The sequence below is a fragment of the Vicia villosa genome, linkage group LG3, assembly GCF_029867415.1.
Source record: "Vicia villosa cultivar HV-30 ecotype Madison, WI linkage group LG3, Vvil1.0, whole genome shotgun sequence".
Lineage (NCBI taxonomy): Eukaryota > Viridiplantae > Streptophyta > Magnoliopsida > Fabales > Fabaceae > Vicia > Vicia villosa.
Window position 1 is genome coordinate 183714104 of NC_081182.1, and position 10466 is coordinate 183724569.

Consider the following 10466-nt stretch of genomic DNA (forward strand, 5'->3'; position numbering starts at 1 on the left):
AATGAAAATCTAAACTAGGAATAGAAATTACTAAAACTAGAAATAAAATCTAATAGTCTAATACGGTAACATCTAGCCACGTCTATTGTTGTGCTCATTAGACTGAATGTGTTTGAAAACTTCGTCGAACTGAGCATTTACGGTGTCGATAAAATCGAAGAACTGCATTTGCAAAGTGTGTAGCTCGTTGCGCACATGTTGTACATCTTGTTGTAGCGCAGTGATGGCTTGCTCGTGCGTATTCAGATTAGGCATTCTTTGATTCACCGATGCGGTAGATGTAGCGGGTTGTTGTTGCTCGAGCTCGACATCAGTCATATCAACAGTGTAATCATCAACGGAATCTTCAGAACGAGTTTCAGGCTCATACTCAGATATAGGTTCATCAACAGGAAGAGGTTCATAATCAGGAATGGGTTCATCTTCAGGATTAGGTTCATAGTAACCAGGAGGTGTTTCAGGTTCAGATTCAGATGCAGGCATTTCCTCATCAAAATGTTCATAAGCTTGAGGAGTTTCAGGTGATGGCTCTCTCTCAGGAATCTGACCATAGTAAAGCCAGTTGGCAGGGTTGTGCACACTCGTCCTAGGATTCGGTAAGGTGAACTGATACCAAACTTTGTTATCAATGAGCAATTCAAACCGATCAGGTCCAAGGTTACCGATGATACCTCGATTAAAGCAGAAATTGATGTCCATAGAGGTATGGGTACCATAAGGTGTCAATCTAAGCAAAGGCACTCTCATTCCTATGGCATTAGCAATCATAGTGACAAATCCGCCGATCCTAATGGGTGAAACTTCGTCTTGCGTGATGCGCTCGAAGTTTGTTAGCATGAATGCGATGGCATTGACCGGGCGATTCTGAGAGGAGCAGAACATGATGAATAACTCTTCTCTAGTAACTTCAGTGACATTATCAGGCTTTCCAAAAATATAGTGAGCAAGGATCTTGTGAAAGTAGCGGAAAGCAGGATTGTGGATGTTCTCAGATTGAAATTCATTCTCTTCAGGGTTGTCGTTTCCAGTGATCTTGCCCCAGTATTTTTCCAACTCCCAGTATGGAAGATTTTCTTCAGCTACTTTGGCGTATGCATCAGGTCCATGAGGTAGTTCTAACATTTCAGCAAAATCTCGGATGCAGAAATTAAACTCCATACCAAAGAGTCTAAAGAGAATAACTCCTTTTCTCAGCCCTTGTCCACAGTTTGGAAGATAGGTCAGGGAGCTCAAGAATTCCAGAGTGAGCTTCCGGTAAGTGCTAAACTTGCGGAACAAGTGAGAACCAGTCCAACCAATTTGGTTAAGCAGGTGTAGGATGCTTTCTTCGATACCAAGTTTCACCATAGTTGGTTGGTGAGGATAGCAAGTCAACTCCATGTGTCTTTCAGCCAGCTTGTTAAATCTTGCTTCTTGTCCTCTACCACGGAACACAACTTCCATATTATCAACTTCTTGCATCGTAGTTAGTAGTTAAATGAAAAACCTAGAAGTTGAAAATATTAAGATTAAGTTAGAACTAGGCTAGTGTTCATTTTTTTAAAAATAAAATTAAATAAAACAAGTTATAATAATAATTATAATTATAAAAAGGAAGTATTTTCTCGAATTAAGATAGCAGCTATAATTATAATAATTATTATAAGATGTATGAAAAAAAATAAGAAAATTAAAATTTAGAATAATTAAAAATAGAATAATTAAATGAAAATTAAAGGTTAAAATTTTAAAAATAAAATAAAATAAAAATAAAAAGAATAAATAAATGTGGGTTGTCTCCCACCAAGCGCTTTGTTTAATGTCGTAAGCTCGACGATTTTAAAATAGAAAACTATTTTTTCGAAAGAGCGGGCAGTTCGTCAAGTTTAAAAACTTCGATGTTTTCATCGTATTCGAGATGATGGTAATACTTAAGACGTTGCCCATTTACGACAAAAGGTTTGACGGTTTCTCCTTTGATTTCTATCGCTCCACTTGGAAATATGTTAGTTATTTCGAAAGGGCCAGACCATCTAGATCGTAACTTACCAGGAAATAATTTTAGTCTAGAATTAAATAAAAGTACTTTATCGCCTATGCTAAAATTTTTCCTAGATATACGCTTGTCGTGCCATTTTTTCGTTCGCTCTTTATAGATTTTGGCGTTTTCGTAAGCGTCTTGTCTAAGTTCTTCTAATTCGTTTATGTCTAGAAGTCGTTTCTCACCAGCGGCAGTGTAGTTTAGGTTTAAGTTCTTAATGGCCCAATAGGCTTTATGTTCTAACTCTACCGGTAGGTGGCATGATTTTCCATAAACGAGTTTGAATGGGGTAGTTCCTATTGGAGTTTTGAAAGCTGTTCTATAAGCCCATAAAGCTTCATTTAGCTTGGTTGACCAATCTTTCCTAGATATAGCAACAGTTTTCTCCAATATTTGTTTTATTTCGCGGTTAGATACTTCTACTTGACCGCTTGTTTGTGGATGGTATGGTGTGGCTATTCGATGATTCACTCCATATTTTCGAAGGAGTTTCTCAAGTATTCTTGAAATGAAATGGGAACCACCATCGCTAATTACCAATCTTGGCACACCGAACCTAGGAAAGATGACGTTTTTGAAAAGTTTGATAACTACTCGTGTATCGTTTGTAGGAGAAGCAATAGCTTCTATCCATTTTGAAACGTAATCGACGGCTACGAGTATATATTGATTTCCAAACGACGACGGAAACGGTCCCATGAAGTCTATTCCCCAGACGTCAAATATTTCTACTTCTAGAATGCCTTTTTGAGGCATTTCATCGCGTCTTGAAATGTTTCCAGTTCGTTGGCATCTATCACAGCTTAGTACAGCAAAATAAACGTCTTTCCACAGGTTGGGCCAGAAGAGTCCAGATTGAAGGATTTTGGCGCAGGTTCTAGATGTGCTATGGTGTCCTCCACACGGTGCAGAATGGCAGTGTGTTATTATGCTTCTTATCTCTTCCTCGGGTACACAACGTCTAAAGATTCCATCGGGGCCTCTTTTGAACAGGAGTGGGTCGTCCCAATAGTAATGTTTTAGGTCATGGAAGAATTTCTTCTTCTGTTGGTAACTTAGATCAGGAGGAAGCACACCAGCAGCTAGGTAGTTTACGAAATCTGCATACCAAGGTGCGTCAGATCGGGCTAAAGCTATTTCTGCTAATTTGTTGGTTTCAGAGTTTGGACGGTACGGTTCGAATTCATTTGCTTCTAATTGGGCGATGAGTCTTTCATAAGGGAAATCATCGTCAATTGGTACTTGTTCGGGTTTCAGATTTTCCAATCGAGAGAGGTGATCTGCTACGACATTTTCAGTGCCCTTCTTATCTTTAATTTCCAGGTCGAACTCTTGTAGTAACAAGATCCATCTCAAAAGTCTTGGTTTAGCGTCCTTTTTGGTTAGGAGGTACCTAATGGCGGCGTGGTCAGTGTATATGATTATTTTGGCTCCTACCAGGTAAGAACGGAATTTGTCTAATGCAAATACGACAGCTAATAATTCTTTTTCTGTCGTGGCATAATTCATCTGAGCTTCGTCTAGGGTTCTACTCGCATAATATATGACATGTAGTTTCTTATCCTTTCTTTGTCCTAGAACGGCTCCTACAGCATAATCACTTGCGTCACACATTATTTCGAAAGGCTCATTCCAGTCGGGAGGTTGCATAATTGGCGCAGAGATTAATGCTCGTTTAAGCGTTTGAAATGCTTCAGTGCATTTATCGGTGAAAATAAATTCGGCGTCTTTCATAAGTAGTTCAGTTAAGGGTTTGGTTATTTTAGAGAAATCCTTAATGAAGCGTCGGTAAAAACCAGCGTGTCCCAGAAAACTTCTTATTTCTCTAACGGTTTTGGGAGGTTGAAGGTTTTCGATAATTTCGATTTTTGCTTTATCAACTTCGATTCCTCTATCGGATACGATGTGTCCAAGTACAATTCCTTGTCGAACCATGAAATGACATTTTTCCCAATTAAGGACTAGGTTTACGCTTACGCATCGTTTAAGCACCATTTCAAGGTTTTCTAAACATGTTTCAAAACTTCCTCCACAGACAGAGAAGTCGTCCATAAAGACCTCCATTATTCCATCTAGGAAGTCGGCAAATATTGCCATCATGCATCTTTGGAAGGTCGCGGGTGCATTGCAGAGTCCAAAAGGCATTCGTCTATAAGCGAATGTACCATAAGGACAGGTGAATGTGGTCTTCTCTTGGTCGTCAGGGTGGATAGGAATTTGGAAAAATCCGGAGTATCCATCCAGATAACAAAAATGCGAGTGTTTAGCTAGGCGTTCGAGCATTTGATCTATGAAAGGTAAAGGGAAATGGTCTTTTCGGGTAGCTTTGTTTAGCTTCCTATAGTCAATGCACATTCTCCATCCAGTTTGGGTACGTTGTGCTACAGATTCTCCTTTTGCATTAGTGATTACAGTGACTCCTCCTTTCTTTGGTACGACGTGAACAGGGCTAACCCATTTACTATCGGATATAGGATATATTATTCCAGCTTCTAGCAGTTTTTGGATTTCCTTTTTAACCACATCGCTCATAATAGGATTTATTCGCCTTTGATGTTCCCTAGAGGTTTTACTATCGTCTTCGAGCATAATGCGGTGCATACACAGAGAAGGGCTTATACCTTTCAGATCTGATATGTTATATCCTAAAGCGGTAGGGTATTTTCTTAGGACATTAAGTAATTTTTCAGTCTCGGTTCGTCCTAAGTTGGCGTTCACTATAACTGGTCGGTTTAGTTCTTCGTCTAGAAATTCGTATCTAAGATCGGTAGGAAGTGTCTTCAGCTCTATAGCAGGTTTCTTAGGTCCAGGTATAGGATCGGGAGTTAAGGCTAAGCATTCACTCAGGTGGTTATCTTGATATTCCTCACGCCAGTTGTCATCTTCAAGAATTGGCGGCATAGGAATTCTTAGGATCTCGGTTTCCTTATTTGGTTCGGATTTTATTTCCTTGACACACTCGTCGATTATGTCAGCAGAACAGCATGTGTCAATTATAGAAGGTGCTTTTAGGAATTGGGAAAGTATAAATTCTATTTTCTCTTCTCCTACTTCGAAAGTAAGCTTTCCTCGCTTTACATCTATAATTGCACCAGCGGTTGCTAAAAATGGTCTTCCTAATATGATCGGGATGTTAGAATCTTCTTGGATATCCATAATGATGAAGTCAGTTGGGATGTAGAATTGACCTACACGAACAGGGATATTCTCTAACATTCCTACAGGGTATTTAACTGAACGGTCAGCTAGTTGAAGAGACATTCTCGTTGCTTTAAGCTCACCTAGATTGAGTTTCTTACAGGTCGAAAGAGGCATCAAACTAACACTAGCTCCTAAGTCGCACAAGGCTTTCTCTATGATGGTTTTTCCAATTACGCAGGGTATAGAGAAACTACCAGGGTCTTTCAGTTTTGGAGGCATGTTATTTTGGATGATAGCGCTACATTCAGCGGTAAGCGTTATAGTTTCGTTATCCTCGAGTTTCTTTTTGTTTGATAAGATTTCTTTTAAGAACTTAGCGTACGAAGGCATCTCAGTTATGGCTTCTGTGAACGGTATGGTTATGTTTAATTGCTTCAGAAGTTCTACAAATCTTTTAAATTGCGCTTCGGTTTTTGATTTAGCTAATCTCTGAGGGTAAGGAATTGGTGGCTTATAAGGTGGTGGTGGAACATAAGGTTTCTCTTTTTCGGGTTCCACTTCGTTATTGTTCTCATCAGTCTTAGCAGTTTGTTCGTCAGTTGTTTTCTTTTGGGTTTCCTTTGGCTCTTGTTGTGACATGGGTACGTTTTGAGTTCTAGGATCTATGGGTCCATCGTAATTCGTTCCACTTCGTAGTGTTATCGCGTTCGCATGTCCTTTAGGATTGGGTTGAGGTTGAGCAGGAAACGTGCCAGCAGGGGCAGCAGTAGGTGCTTGTTGTTGAGCTACTTGTGAGATTTGAGTTTCTAACATTTTGTTATGCGTAGCTAAAGCATCTACTTTGTTCGATAGTTGTTTTAGTTGCTCGCTATTGTGGATGTTTTGATTCAGGAAGTCCTTATTGGTTTGTTGTTGGGAAGCTATGAAGTTCTCCATCATGATTTCTAGATTTGACTTCCTAGGGGTGTTTTGAGCAGCTACAGGCGCTTTTTGGTAGCCAGGTGGTACAGCAGGTGCTTGTCCAGGCGCGTACAACGCATTGTTGTTCTTATAAGAAAAGTTCGGGTGGTTTTTCCATCCAGGGTTGTACGTGTTAGAATAAGGGTTTCCTTGAGCGTAATTTACTTGATCAGATGGGACTCCAGTCAAGAGTTGGCATTCAGCAACTACATGTCCAGTCAATCCACAAATCTCGCAGTTAGGTGTTACAGCGGCAGCGGTGGCTGAAGGAGTGATGGTTAAGTTCTCGATCTTTTGAGTTAAAGCGTCTACTTTAGCGTTAACGCGGTCTATACCACTTATTTCGTACATTCCTCCTTTGGTTTGGGCTTTCTCTAGAGCGGCTCGTTCTCCACCCCATTGGTAATGGTTTTGTGCCATGTTCTCTATGAGTTTGTATGCTTCATCATGGGGTTTGTCCATTAATGCTCCGCCAGCAGCGGCATCTATAGTCATTTTAGTGTTATATAAGAGACCACCATAGAAAGTATGGATGATCAGCCATGGTTCGAGTCCATGATGAGGGCATATTCTAAGCATGTCCTTGTAACGTTCCCAAGCTTCGAAGAGTGATTCGTTATCTTTCTGGGTAAATCCGTTGATTTGACCTCTAAGCATAGCAGTTTTGCTAGGCGGAAAGTATCTCGCTAAGAATACTCTCTTCAATTCGTCCCACGTAGTTATGGAATTGGAAGGCAGGGATTGAAGCCACGCTCTCGCTCTATCTCTCAAGGAGAAAGGGAAAAGGCGTAATCGAATAGCTTCGGAACTAACGTTGTTGGCTTTGATAGTGTCGGCGTATTGCACGAACACGGATAAATGGAGATTGGGGTCGTCTACAGGGCTTCCAGAGAATTGATTCTGTTGAACAGCTTGGACCAGTGAAGGTTTCAGTTCGAAATTGTTTGCCTCAATCGCAGGTGGTGCGATACTTGAATGCGGTTCAGCGCGCGAAGGAGCGGCATAGTCTCTAAGAGGACGAATAGCAGCCATCTCTAACTTCGGGGTGATTTGATTAATTTGATCAGTAAAAATCAATTCCTGATTAATCGGAATTTCTGCTACTTCGGGAAGATTGCGAGCTCGACGTTTGACGTTAATGAAACGTTCGATCTCGTTAATTCGTTGTATTAAATCTCCTCCTTGTGAACGAGTATTTGGCATACAATCGTTCAGAAAGAAAGGGAAGAATTGTCCTAGTCTCTACGGTGTAACAGTGAGTTACGATATCGACTTAAATAGTCCCCGGCAACGGCGCCAAAAACTTGATCGCGACTTTACGTGTCTATAAATCTGATAACTGCAAGTGCACAGTCGTGTCGTGTAGTTTTAAAAGATATCGAATCCACAGGGACTATGAATCGATCTACCGTTATCTAAGGTTACTATGTAAAGCTAGGAGTACTAAAATTTCGATTGTTCCTAAGGGAAAGTGATTGTGAGAAAATAAAGAATAATAATAAAAGACAGGTATCAGTATGTATTTCGTTTAACTAAAGGTAATCCGAAGGTCCATTGGCTTTTGCATAATTAAATTAAAAATCTTTACTAATTCCATTGATTAAAAATCCTCGTCTCAAACTTTCGCTCTGTTGATTCAGACTACTATCCTAATCCTAATGTACGCTTTCGCCATCCCATTAGATTTTAGAAGAGCTTTTTGGAAACAATGTAATTAATAAAATGCCTATTTTACGAGGTTGTTATCTATTTAAATCTCCTAATCTCAAACTTTCGCTCTGTTGACTCGGAGCAAGCTAATAACCCTAACGTACGCTTTCGCCATCCCGCTCGAGTGTAAAAACAATTTTTGAAAATAAATAAGTTCCAATTAGTTTTAATACGCTTTCGCCATCCTTAAAACTAATGTCCTATGTCTACTATCTGGTTAAAGATCTCAAACTTTCGCTCTATTGATTTTAACCTTTGACCGTCCTAACCCCTCAAACTTTCGCTCTATTGGTTTTAAGACTTACTAATTAAATTAGACATATAAACCAAAAATAAGTGATAATTAATAAAACATAATTAAGCCAATTTATTTCGGATCCCTACGGTTAACTTACTTTACATACCGACACCTTTAGTAATTTAGCCAGACATATTAATACGATTAAACATGCATAAATCGGTTCGGTTCATAATAATAAGCATATTAAATGGCATATAATATATCATGCAAACAAATATAAATAAGGCGGTAAATAAAAACCTGAATTAAATAAATGGTAACTGGATCTTCAAGTACTGAACTTCCACCACAGGTTGGCTGGATCGTTCTTCGGAATTTAAATGGCAGAAAATAAAAACAAGGAAATAAAACGATAAATCTAACGTAAGGCTAGATCTACGAAAAGTTCACAACAATTTCCAGTGTAGAAATCGTTGTGAGAAAATAAACGGTTGAATGAAAGCAGAATAAAGAAAAGCGGTTCGCGGTACAATTTCGGCAGCACTTCGTTGGCAGGAAATCGGACCCTTTGAAGTGAAGTGGCTGGTCCTATTTATAGGAGAGGCTTTGCAGTTGCTTTGCGTGAAAAGAGGAGTGGAGACGTGCGTCTCCGTTTCTTCAGGAAGACTTGAGACTTGAGACGTGCGTCTCAAGTGGAGAAGAATCTAGGGGCAGTTGGAGACGGGCGTCTCCCTTTGCTGACGTGGCATAGAGAACGTGGAGACGTGCGTCTCCACTTGCTTGGCATGGTTTGGGCTACGCATTTTTGTTCCTTTGTGGGCTGGTATCGTCTCTTTTGGGCCTTTGGGTCCTTAATTGCACCCCTCTTTCGCTTCAGCACTCCTTTTTCATCTTAGCTTCTTATGCGGAACCATGAAATGTATGATGATATGAAGGCAATGTTTCATTTCCGAGGAATCCTAAAGTCTTTTCACACATTCTTTCTTTTATCCTTTTTGAAACAAAAGCTTTCTTTTTTATAGAATATCTTTTCTTTTCTTTTTCCTTTTGTTCCCCTTTTTTTTTTTTGGAAATAGACTTTAGGGTCCCCCACAAGTGAAGTGGATAAAGCAATGATGTTATGCAATGCAAAAGCATGGGATCAAGGTCCATATAATCTTAGTAACCACCGCACAATCCTCTGAATAACTGATGTGAAACCTCTGCACAGGCCGAATGTCACAGGATCAAAGGTTCGACGCCTTTTTGAATACCAGAATATCAAGCGCCATGAGAACGGACCAAATAAAGGCCCGACCTCAAATATGAAGAAGCAATGGTATGTAGGAGCCAAGGTTTCCTGTCCCACCCCAATCTCACGGGTATGAATTCTAGACACGGACAAGTGGTCCCTAATGGTCACTAGGGTCTACAATTCCCATGGGGTACAAAGTGTTTGAGGCAACAAGCGTGCCAGACACAGTGTTCCATGAAAGAACCTCGCCTAGTTGTGGTACCCCATGTTGAACTCGATCGTAGCAAGGGCCACGGGAGTCAACATGAGCAGCTACGCTAACCCTATGTGTCACTGGCCTGGGTAGTGGGCCTTTTACCTCATACAAACCCCCCACCTGCAAAACAGAACAGAAGACCCCAGGGAACACGAAATATAATCCATATGCATGATGTGCAAACAGAAGTAAACATGATATGCAGGCAAAGAATAAGCATGCAAACATATATACAAGGTATAGACATAAAACAAGTAAACACCCAGTAAATAAACAAACAAACGCAGGCTAGGATCGACTCGCTAAGAATGGACCCGCAATAGGTCTAGCAACATCCCCAGCAGAGTCGCCAGTTGTCGCACGCTCGTGAAAAATGAACAGAGTCGCCACCAATATATTTATCCCATAAGGGAAAGGAATATCAGAAAACCTAACAAAGGAAGGAATAGGGTCTTGCGACCAGAGAATCAAGGTACGGGAGTCGGTTACGCAAGGGGAAGGTATTAGCACCCCTCACGCCCATCGTACTCGATGGTATCCACCTATGTTTGTTTCTATCTAAAGGGTGTGTACTATGTCTATGTCTATATGCGAATGAATGCAAAAGAAATACGGGGAAAAAAAGGAATTATTTACAAGTGTGCTCGTTCAAGCCCCGCGACTTGATGCCTACGTATCCTTTTCAGGAATCAGAGCGCCGTAGTTCAGCTAAAGATTTTCTGTTTGTTTTTGTGTTTTTTAGTTGGGCGGAGTTAACGTTCGCGCTCTTGCATAAGGGATCGACCTAGGATGCAATGGAGCGGAAATAACGGTGCCCTTAAGAAAAGAGATGAGAGAGAGATTTTGAGTGTTTCGAGGAAATCCCTAAAGCAAGGGAAACTCGAGTTACTCTTTGGTTTGTGTT

General features: G+C 40.4%; 1 non-coding gene across 1 annotated transcript; it reads left to right on the top strand.

Annotated features, from left to right (window-relative positions):
* Positions 1-6671: 6671 nt before the first annotated feature.
* LOC131593710 (small nucleolar RNA R71) lies at positions 6672-6778 on the top strand. Its single transcript, XR_009281094.1, has one exon. It is a non-coding gene; the product is annotated as a small nucleolar RNA R71 (small nucleolar RNA).
* Positions 6779-10466: the final 3688 nt, after the last annotated feature.